General features: G+C 41.0%; 1 pseudogene across 1 annotated transcript; it reads right to left on the reverse strand.

Annotated features, from left to right (window-relative positions):
- Positions 1-284: 284 nt before the first annotated feature.
- LOC306640848 (rho GTPase-activating protein 21-like) lies at positions 285-5,534 on the reverse strand (annotated as a pseudogene). Its single transcript has 2 exons — positions 1,912-5,534; positions 285-1,504 (listed from the first exon to the last, which is right to left on the reverse strand). The product of its transcript is annotated as a rho GTPase-activating protein 21-like (transcript).
- Positions 5,535-10,313: the final 4,779 nt, after the last annotated feature.

Raw genomic sequence — 10,313 nt, forward strand, 5'->3', positions numbered from 1 at the left:
TCTCTCCTCCTAAATGGTAAGATACTGGAAACGCTTAGGGTCACTATAAGTCCATAGGGTAGAAACTCTACTACCTCAGATTCATACTGTTAGATGGGTAGAGACAAAAACAAGATGAAAAAGCAAGGGAAGAAATCACCCCAGACAAACCAAGATATTCCAATAACAGAATCCATCAACACCACAGAGGAAGAAATGTCATAGAAGGAGTTTAGAATGTACATAGTTAAATTGATCTTCAAAGCAAAGGATGGTATAAGGAGTAAAATCAAGAGAGAAAAACTTTACAGGGTCTCACTTTCCTTTCTGGACTCTTCTTTAATGTCACTGTGGCACTGTTCCACATTTTCCTTCTTAAAAAATACATTGTCCAATTCGTCTTCTGAGCTACTAGGCTGTGCTTTTTCTTTTGGCTTTTTCCTCTTGCAACTAGCAGCTGCAAAGATGGAGGACACAAGTAGTTCCCTGCTATACCGATCCTTTCCAGATCCCCAAGAACCCTTAGATTTTGTTGAGTCACTAGTGGCTGAATCTGATACATCTCCAGGCGAGACTCCGGTCCTTCCAATGTTGGTGAGTAAATGATCTATGTTTGGCACTGGCTGGGAGTCTACTGTGTTTTCTTCCTGCACTGAGGTAAGAGGCTCTTCAGCACCCTCATCCATGAAAAACCAGTCATGATGCTGAATGAGGGTCTCTATAGTCTTGTATTGCTCAGGCACGTGTGTGACCACATGGGTCATGCTGTCTTCCAATGTGCACACTAGAGTTGGACCAAAAACAATTGCTAGGTTTCTTGGTTCCATCTTATTTTTTTCTGAATTTTCTGCTACTGTCTTCAGATGAGCCCAAAGAAACTTAAGGGTTTCGTAATGATGTTCAGGCAAATCATGGATTAGTCTTTTCAATGTTTTCAGTCGATCTAGAGGATCTTCTTTACAATTGGCTTCAATAAAATCAGCATATTTATCATTTGTGAAGAGAGGTTCAGGGAGTTTTCTGAAGAAGGATTTTAGTAAACTGCTTATCACATTCAAATCTTGCCATTTATCATCTTATATATCAATATCAGCCATTCCCTTGTTGAGTTCTTCTTGCATACTTGAAATGGCTGCATTATTTCCAGGAACTCTATAAACACCTGTATATTCAAAACCTCTTTCTTCAACTAATTTGCAACATATGTGAACTATTAATGGAATATACCGATTAGTGTGAGCTGGTGGACAATCATACAGTCTGATGCCAAATGTTCCCGTAGCAGTAGGCTTTTTTTCAAATGTCTTTCTCATAATACTTGGAATACCTTTTCTCCACGTGCCTTTGTCTTTTGGGGGACTGGTATCATCTTTGCTGAGAAGTTTCCTTTCATACTCTTCCTTGGGAGAATGTGGGCTTTGAGTCTTTGGCTCTGATTTAGCACCAACTAAAGTTTGCCTGATGCTGAGACTCTGGCGAGGTGTTTTTGGCAACTGTTCTGCTTTGCTCATCAGATTGTTATAGTCTTTTATTTTATTTTATTTTATTTTATTTTATTGTAAACAAATGGTATACATGTTGTTTCTCTGTTTGTACATGGAGTAAAGGCATACCATTTGTGTAATCATAAATTTACATAGGGTAATGTTGTTTGATTCATTCTGTTATTTTTTCCCTTCCCCTACCCCTCCCATCCCTCTTTTCCCTCTATACAGTCCTTCCTTCCTCCATTCTTGCCCCCCCTCCCTAACCCTAACTCTAACCCTAACACTAAGCCCTCCCACCCCCCATTATGTGTCATCATCCACTTATTAGCGATATCATTTGTCCTTTGGTTTTTTGAGATTGGCTTATCTCACTTAGCATGATATTCTCCAATTTCATCCATTTGCCTGCAAATGCCATAATTTTATCATTCTTTATGGCTGTAGTCTTTTATTCTCTGACTAATTAAGTCCCTGTTAGTAACTCCAGTGTCCTCTTCATTTAGGTTGCTACTTTCCTGGATAGTCTTGATCCACGCTAACATATCATCTCTGTTTTCTGCCTGAAATAGGCATTCACAATCAGACGTGGTAGGTCAAAACACATTTTTCCTCTTGGTCTCACTGTAAGAGATGTCTATCAGGCAACCATTAACACTGATGGGTTGCTCTTCATCAGAAGGAGGCATCTGCTCTCTCTTATCTTTGTACAAGTACAGTGAATGGCCCCGAAGTACAACATATATCTGTTTCCATGGCTGAATACTTCCACCAACTCTCTTGCCCTTATCAGTGACAAGTGGTCAAAAATGGAGCCACCTTTCCTTTGCAGCATCACTGAAAACCTCTGAGAAAGAATCCTTTCTGGATCCAGAGTCTTCTGATGACTTTTGACTGTCTGTGATCTTGATACCCTTCAGGCTAAATACATGCTTAAAGGATAATTTTGCATCTTCTCTATAATCATCCAGACCCTCACTGTATGATTTTGATCTTTCTATCTTTGAGTTGGGCTGGGCATCCAGGCTAGGAGGTCCAACAGATTCTTGGTCATGGGAGAGCTGACGTCAAAGGAGCTGAAGTTGTGAGGCTGGGAGGAACTGTTGCTATGGAGGGGACTTGAGAGGTAGAGGCAGAGATAACAGTAGAAGCAGGGATATGGGCAGTGTCATGATCAATGCTAGGGCTAGTTGGTTCATCTATGAATGGGATGGAAGCCAAGGAATCACCAGGCGGGCTGGTACTTGAGGCCTTCCTTTTTTCCGTTCTTTTTATATGGACCTCTCAGCAGGTGGTATCTGACCTGCTGGTATCTGACCCAGTATCTGGTCATTTACTGCTAAGATGTAAGACTGATGCCGTAAAGGCTGTGGTGTTTGGTGACCAGATGGAGGTTTTTCTCTTAGGATGACAGTTTCTTTATTATCTAAAGCATCTGATTGCTGAAGTTCAGCCTCTTGTAAATTTAGATCTTGATTCCTTTGAATAAGAGAGAGAAATCCCACACTCTTGCTCACCTGAGGGCCAGGCTTAACAGAAGCTCCAGATAAAGAGAGAGACTTCCCAGTCTCCACTTGGTGATCAGGGGTGCTTTCGGCTCTGAACCATGACTGCTAATTCAATACAAGGTTTTGATGCAAGTGATTTACTGGTCTTTGGTCTTTGACAGACACCAATGAGTACTGGCTGAATGATGGTTTTGTGACATTTCAGAAGGTGCTTTCAGAGAATTACTCCAGACTTTTACAAGAGGTGACCTGTCTTGTGAAATACCCCAAGGCAGTGACATTCCACCAGTAGTTTGAAAATTTCTGTTGGACTGCAGTGTTTTTAGATCTAATGGAATTTTTTTAAACTGTGACATAGATCCCACTCCTCTACCACTCATTCACCTTTGATCAGAATTAACAACACTTGGAGCCACAGTCAAATTTGAACCTCGAAAAGATTTATGAATTTCTTGTTGTCTGGGCCTTCACAAATACCTTGTCTATCATCCTGTTCAGTAAACCCACTCCACTTATAAGTCTGTTTTTTCTCCCCATTTGAATCAGGTATTTGACTTTCAGAATTAACATTTTCTAAGGTGTTACCTGTCCCTCAATATAATCCCATGAACGAGTTCTGTGATTACTGAGAGTAATAGGTGGGGGTGTCAGTGCTCCTTGAGACGCACTTCTTGGACAATACTTTATTAGTACAGAATCCTCTAGTCTTTCCTGGGAGACACTGCATTGCCGAATCTGAGCAGATTGGGCCACTTGATCATGAGACGTGCTTCGGCAATGTACCTGCAAAGAAGTGCAGGTTGGTACCATCTGGTTATAATCTGCTGTGCTCTGAGATGCTGCTCTTAAACTATCTGATCTTTCTTGAATTGTCCGACAACCTATGTGCAATCGTCTGTTATCAATATACTCCTTGTAAGTTTTATAGTTTTTCCAGTCTCTGTGCTGATGGGAATTTGGGGAATAGTGATTAACAGATACGGAAGGAGAATCCACAGCTTGAGATCTACTGCTTGAGATCCCTTCAGATTGTCCACTGTAATTTCCAGATTTAAGTAAAATTCCAGAAGGTTCTAATGACCTAGAACCTGTTGTCTGATGAATAAGATGGGCAGTAGGAATTGATGATGGTGGTGATGTGGTTCTTGACACTATTTTTAAAGAGGTCTGTTCACTTATACCATACCTTACTTCCTCAGTTCTGTGTGAAGGACCTGTATGGTTGTTTCTATTGGATAACAAGTCTACAACCTTCTCAGAAGGCACAATGACAGTCCCTACACTTTCATTACAAACACACACTACTGTGTTTGATTTTGCAACATCTGTTGGTGATGGAGGCACTTGTATTTCCATTCTATAAGCCCTGGCAGGTTGCGTCAGGACTGGTTTACCGGTTTGCTGGTTTGCTGTTTGCTCAATGATGAGTCTGGAGGAGATGTTTCAACTGGCTGTGCCATGGCTGAAGGGGCAGAAGGCAACCAGGGATAGCAAATTGGTGGAGGTTCCGGTATATTACGGGCATTGCCACTGTAGGCTTCATTGCCTTTCAGGTAGGAATCTTGAGGATATGCCACTTGGAGAATATCTTCATCTTTTGGCATAACACTAAGTTCCAATGTTGTATCACTGTTCTAAATTAGAGCAATTACTTGTCAATAGGTCTTTCCAATAACACTTTCTCCATTGACTTTTATAATTCGGTCATCTGTGCATAATCCAGCTTCAAAAGCAGGTCCTCCTTCTTTAACTTGTTTAACAAATATGGTATCCATTGGTTCCAAGCTGTTTCTTTGTTTACCTCCTCTGTTTCCATTTTCTTCATCCTTATATGAAAACTGAATTGCAGACTCTGGGGGATAAACAATAAAATGCCTTAATGTAAAACCAAAGCCTTGAGATGTTCTTTTCAGCATAACTGTTTTGGGACCTGGCCAGGAGAATGTTTCATCTTCGGATGGTGATACAGTTTCACTTTGTTCTTTTCCATCTTTATTTTTTGATACCTCACAGGCCGGGACCGGCAGGCCTTGAGCTTGTCACCATCTCCTTCAGGCAGACCAGTCCAACGTGTGGCCATCATTTCATTTCAAATTGCAAAGAAAGGGCAAATCCTTTAGAGTCCACATTGGGGGTTGGGTGGGGAATGCCACCACACACCAAAAGGACAAGATATCCACACCAGCCTCTGAGAAAACGCAAGAAACGGCGTGCAGGGAATAAAGGTTTTTCAGGAAGCTTCCAATGCTGGCTTCAACTGACTCCGCGGCCTTCTTCCATTTCTTGAGACTTAAAAAAACAAAGGACATATACTTATCAGTATATGTCCAGGCCAAGTGCAGAAAGCGGTCTCTTCCAAGCAGTGCTAACTCCGGGGGCCAAAAGCAAGCCCAGTAGTGGGTGGACCCAGCGTCAGCTTCTGAAGAGATCCTTCCGGAGGAAGCGGGACGAGTGGATCCGCACAGGGCCGCCGACCCACGACAGCGCTCTCCGCGCGCCTGCGCTAACCGAACCGAGCCGGAGAACCAGCCGGTGCTGCCCGCCGCCGCGCTCCGAGGACGCCGCCCCCGGCCGGCAGCTCCCAAGCACCGCCGCGACCTGCCCCGGCCGCCGAACTCTCCCTCGCCTCGCCGGGCCCAGCCGGGGCCCTGCTCTGGCGCCCGCGATCGCCAAGTCTATGGATGATTTTTATAGAAGTTCTTTACATATCATATTTATAAAGTCCCTGTCAGTTTTGTCTTGTATACATGATTTCTCTTCCACCAAAATATGTATATAAAACCGAAATTCAATGTCAGTTAATTTCTATAGGTTCAGTTATCACTTCAGTTTTTGTTAGTACACAATAGGGCAAAAGAAAATATTTTACAATTTTATAATAAATAAAACATATTTACAAATAAATATTATAAATAAAATAAACCATATTAAACATAAAAAGGAAAGTTTCATTGAAAAATATGTCTCCTAAAGACATGGATAGGCCAAACTTTTTAAATTAGTTCAATTATTTTTAGATGATGAATAATAATACCCAATGCTAAAATGAGACTGGGCTCGGGTTAGATTAACAGCAAAAAGAAAAGTAATTAGGGCACTTCAAAGTACAGGGCTTAAAAAGTGTATTTATTGTTGTTGAAGGCTTTATTTATAGTAAAGTTAATATATCCAAGTGAAACTAATATAAACCTCTTATCTACATGGTAGGAATAAATAAATGATCCAAGAATTAGTTAAAGAATGACAAGGAAAAGACTTTTAGGAAATATCTCAAAGGGACAGAGGATGCAAGATGGTCAACTAGAGGGAGGCTGCATTCCTTGTCACTCTATAACTCAGGATTCAAGCAGAGGAAATACTGTTTCTCTGTGAGACAGTCCCTGTCCTCGGATTCCTGTTTACCCCATTCGTCCACGGAGATCATCTGCCATCTGCCAGCATATTGCCTGCTTTTTGAGTGTGGATCGTTCACTGACCACCACCTATCACCCCATTTGCCCATGTGCCTGCCTCTTGCCTGCCCATCTCCCGCCTTTCACCTACCCATTGCCCACTGCCCAACGTCTACCCACCAATTGTCTGCTGTTAGCTTGCAGACCTCAAGCAGATCACCTGTTGCCTGCTGTTGCCTGGAAGTCCATTGTCACAATACTGGCAGATTTGGTTACATGTGGCTGCCACCATTTTGGGACAACAGCCAGGGCCTCCAGGTTTGCCGTCACAGCCGCTGCCATCTCTGGGCATGGCCACCTTGGTCTGGGGACTCAGGCCAGGGCCTGGAGATATATTGGGATACCTGCAGGTCTGGTTGCACCTCAGGTCTTTCTCCTCGATGTGGTAGTGGCTGCCATCTGGTTGCCTCTTTGCAGGGTCACTCCATTGTGTAAGTAAGCACATGCCTGGTGATCTCTCTGCAAGTTGAAAGGGCATCAAGACCTTGGGAGTGCAGCAAGACAGGGTCTGGGGAAGCTGGAGCCCAAGTCCATCAGATTGCAGCTGCATTCCTGTGGGCCAGTTTGGGTCTGGCAAGCCTGTAGAAAGCTGGAGACTAGGGGCAGTTCCCCGGGGAGAGCACAGAAAACTGGGCTCTCTTCAGTTTAGTGAGTCCTGAAGTGTACAGGGACAGAAGGGGCCAACTACAATGGGTGGGAAGACTGTAAGAGAGTGTGAGGGCATCTTGTTATCAGTTCATACACCCAAACTGTAAGGAATTCCTGGCTTCCCCCACCACCTGTCAATCTGTGTTAGCCCGCCTCTCGGGTTACAGGAATTTCCCGTCCTCCCCACCACCTGTCAATCTGCGTTAGTCCGCCTCTTACGTTACTGGAATTTCCGGCTTACGTTGCTTCCTGCCTCCAGCATTACGTCCCACTATGTCATTGGCCCATCAGTCAGTCTGTAAGAATTCTCCTCCACGATTGGTTCCTCTCAGCCCCCGAAATTCCTATGTCTGAGATGAGCCTTCTGCCATCTTCCCTCTTTGCTTTTCCCGTTCCCCCGTGCAGACGTGAATTCGTTTGCGCAAATAAATGGTTCCTTGTATGAGACCTGTATCTGTGGAGCATTTCTGGGAGCTAGTGACGAACCATATTGCGCGCCTCTTTTTCCCAAACTAACACAAACAGTCTGGTACCCACTGGACTGGAGCTAATCAACAAACCAGAAAACCTTACCTATCAGTGGAGAAGGGAAACAGAAAAATTTTGAAAGCTAACAGAAGCAATCATTCAATTTTCCATTGAGACTTTCCTCCTTTTTCATTTTTTCTTTTTTTGCTCTGTCTCATACCTCTACCATCTTTGAATCCAAATATTTTTCAAACATCAATTTATTGAGGAATGGGATGTCTGAATAGTATATAACAGTTTTGTTGTGTATTCCCATATTTTTACCTTTCAAAAAAATTTGTACATATTTTTTTCTCTCATGTACCTGTATTCCTAGATTCTCTTTCTCACTTCTCTCATACTAACAACTCACCTCTATTAGTTCCTCCCTCAATCTTACTATAAATTTTTACCTCTGTCTTCTCTCCCTCTCCTTCATGAACATCATATCTTATACTACTTCCGTTCCCTCATTGTCCATCATTTGAAATGGTAAGCCCTTTTAGCAAACTTACTGTTTATATTGTGGACAATAATTGAACACTTCATTTTGTCTATTGTGATAAAAGCACCTTAAAAGGAGCTATTGGGTTTAAGGTAGTATGTTGTTTGCATTGGGTGCTATTAATGTTGGTCTCCCTTTTAAAAGTTAGGTACTAGAAGCCTTCAGGAACATTATAAGACTATAGGGTAGATCTGTACTGCCTCAGCTCCATACCACTAGATGAGAAGACACACAAACAACATGAAAAAACAAGGAAACAAAGTGCCTCAAACAAACCAAGATGTTCTAACAACAGAATCCACAGACAACACAGTAAAAAGAAATGTCAGAGATGGAGTTTAGAAAATACATAGTTAGATTGATCTTCAAAATAAAGAATGGTATTGAAGAGAAAATACAGGAAGTGAAAGATCACTTCAATGAAGAGGCAGAGATTATAAAAAGGAATCAAGCAGAAATCCTCAAAAGGAAGGAAACAGTAGACCAAATTAAAAAATCAGTGGAAAGTATCACCAACAGACTAGACCATTTGGAAGACAGAACCTCAGAAAATGAAGACAAAATATATAATCTTGAAGATAAAGTTGACCACACAGAGAAGATGGCAAGAAACCATTAACAGAACTTCCAAGAAACATGGGACAACATGAAAAGACCAAATTTAAGATTTATCAGAATAGACAAAGGCATGGAGATATAAACCAAAAGAATGCACAATCTTTTCAATGACATAATGTCAGAAAAATTCCCATATCTAAAGAATGAAATGGAAAATCAAGTACAAGAGGCTTCCAGAACCTCAAAAGTATGACATTACAGCAGAACCACACCAAGGCACATTATAATGAGAATGACTAACATACAGAATAAAGATAAAATAGAAGCCATCAAAAACCTACCAACCAAGAAAAGCCCAGCCAAGTTCTATAATACCTTCATCGAAGAATTAACACCAATACTCCTCAAATTAGTCCATGAAATAGAAAATGAGGGAACCCTTCCAAACTCATTCTATGAGGCTAGTATCACCCTTATACCAAAACCAGACAAAGACACATTAAGGAAAGAAACTTCAGACAAATATCCCTCATGAACATAGACACAAAGTTTCTCAATAAAATTCTGGCAAATTGCATACAAAAAATATATTTAAAAGATAGTACACCACAATCAAGTAGGTTTCATCCCTGGAATACAAGGTTGGTTCAACATATGGAAATCAATAAATGTAATACACCACATCAATAGACTTAAAGACAAGAATCATATGATTTATCTCAATAGACACAGAGAAAGCATTTGACAAAATATAGTACCTCTTCATGTTCAAAACAGTAGAAAAACTACTGAATAGGAACATACCTCAACATTGCAAAGCTATCTATGCTAAGTCCATGGACAACATAATTCTAAATGGAGAAAAATTAAAAGCATTCCCCCTAAAAACTGGAACAAGACAGGGATGCCCTCTTTCACCACTTCTATCCAACATCGTCCTTGAAATTCTAGCCAGAGCAATTAGACCAAAGAAATTAAAGGGATATGACTAGGAAAAGAAAAACTCAAACTATCACTATTCGCTGATGAAGAGATCCTATATTTAGAAGATCAAAAAAATTCCACCAGAAAACTTTTAGAACTCATAAAATGAATTCAGCAAGGTAGCAGGATATAAAATCAATACCCATAAATCAAATGCAGTTCTATACATAAGCGACAAATCCACTGCAAGAGAAATTAGGAGTACTACCCCATTCACTATAACCTCAAATAAAATATTTGTGAACCAGTCTAACAGAAGAGGTGAAAGACCTCTACAATGAAAACTATGGACCACTAAATTAAAAAATTGAAGAACTTAAAAAATGGAAAGATCTCCCATGTTCTTGGATACAGAATTATTATTGTCAAAATGGCCATAATACAAAAAGTGTTATTCAGAGTCAATGCAAATCCTATTAAAATCCCAGTGACATTCCTCATGGAAATAGGGAAAGCAATCATGAAATTCATTTGGAAAAATAAGAGGCCCAGAATAGCCAAGGCAATCCTTAGTAAGAGTAGTAAAGCAGGAGGCATCACACTACCAGATCTTAAACTATACTACAGAGCAATAGTAACAAAAACAGCATGGTATTGGCACCAAAATAGACAGGTAGACCAATGGTACAAAATAGAAGACACAGAGACAAACCCACATAAATATGGTTATCTCATACTAACCAAAGTG

This window comes from Sciurus vulgaris (genome assembly GCF_902686455.1).
Source record: "Sciurus vulgaris genome assembly, chromosome: 11".
Classification (NCBI taxonomy): Eukaryota; Metazoa; Chordata; class Mammalia; order Rodentia; family Sciuridae; genus Sciurus; species Sciurus vulgaris.